Consider the following 1,450-nt stretch of genomic DNA (forward strand, 5'->3'; position numbering starts at 1 on the left):
GTCTTTCGTAGCAGTCTCCTATAAGAGTATTTTTCTCTGATTTAGGTGACTCCTCCTCACACCACCATTTTTCTTAGTCGAAAGACCTCTTCACAGCACGACTTTCCTGATGGATTTCTATGTAACTGCTCGTGCTGAGAGGTGTGTCGAAAGTTGATCATGTTCCCGTAAAATCTGAGGTCTCCACTGTCTAGCGAGGTACTTACAGTGAATATAGTGAATTTTTCAAAAATTGGAGAATTCTGACTTTTGCGATGAATTTTAATGTAATTGGTCGTGCTGAGAGGCGTGTTAAAATTTGAACATGTTCCCGTAAAATCTGAGGTGAGAATTAGTGAGGTACTTACAGTGCGTATAGTGACAAATCTTTAAAAGCGTGAAATTATGGGATGTTGTGGCTTCAATGGGTTTTTAAGATGTCACCAGTCATTTGGCATGACTTACAAACGATTTGGCTGGTTGTGGGTTCGATTTTCAAAATTTCATTTTTTTCGCGTTTTTATTTTCTGTCTACCATATCATGCAGTCTCCTTATTAGCGTTTGGGGGTTATAGTGTGGGCAGGTTGGTCGCAAAGGTTCCGAGAGGAGCTGGCTAGTAAACCCTGTCCCTTATGTTCCACGGCGGCAAGGCGGAGAAATAGAGGGCAGAATTGACTAACGGGCAAGGAAAGTTGGGCTTGTAGCTTTCCTTTCGAAGGAGGGAAAAGATGATGCCCGAAAGCATTGTCACTGTAGTGGCAGGCAGAGTGTAGATGGAAGTTGTGTACGCTAGCCTTTGGCTAATGATAGAGACAAAAGAGCAGGAGGATATTTTCCTTCGCAGAAGCACTTTTCTTGCCTTCCTTCAGCTCGCTTGGCGAGTCTGACAGGTATGCCTGAACTGTGCACGGGTCCAGTTGTGAGAAAGACGTGGCAAACAAGACGGGGTTTCCCTTGACCGAGGGACCGTGTGGTCCGTTTGGCTCATGGGTTCCCCCCGTGGAGGCAAAATCTAAGAAAGCTTGCTCTCCCTCTGCGGAGGGGGGCCGCTTAGCAAGGAACTTCTGTTCCCTGCGGTGGATAGTTACCTGGTTGATCCTGCCAGTAGTCATATGCTTGTCTCAAAGATTAAGCCATGCATGTCTAAGTATAAGCACTTGTACTGTGAAACTGCGAATGGCTCATTAAATCAGTTATCGTTTATTTGATTGTACCATTACTACTTGGATAACCGTAGTAATTCTAGAGCTAATACATGCGAAAAGTCCCGACTTCTGGAAGGGATGTATTTATTAGATTAAAAACCAATGCGGGTTCTGCCCGGTCATTTGGTGATTCATAGTAACTGATCGAATCGCACGGCCTTGCGCTGGCGATGTTTCATTCAAATTTCTGCCCTATCAACTGTCGATGGTAAGGTAGTGGCTTACCATGGTTGCAACGGGTGACGGAGAATTAGGGTTCGATTCC

The sequence above is a fragment of the Pavona decussata genome, unplaced genomic scaffold (assembly GCF_977016875.1).
Source record: "Pavona decussata unplaced genomic scaffold, jaPavDecu1.1 SCAFFOLD_3988, whole genome shotgun sequence".
Lineage (NCBI taxonomy): Eukaryota > Metazoa > Cnidaria > Anthozoa > Scleractinia > Agariciidae > Pavona > Pavona decussata.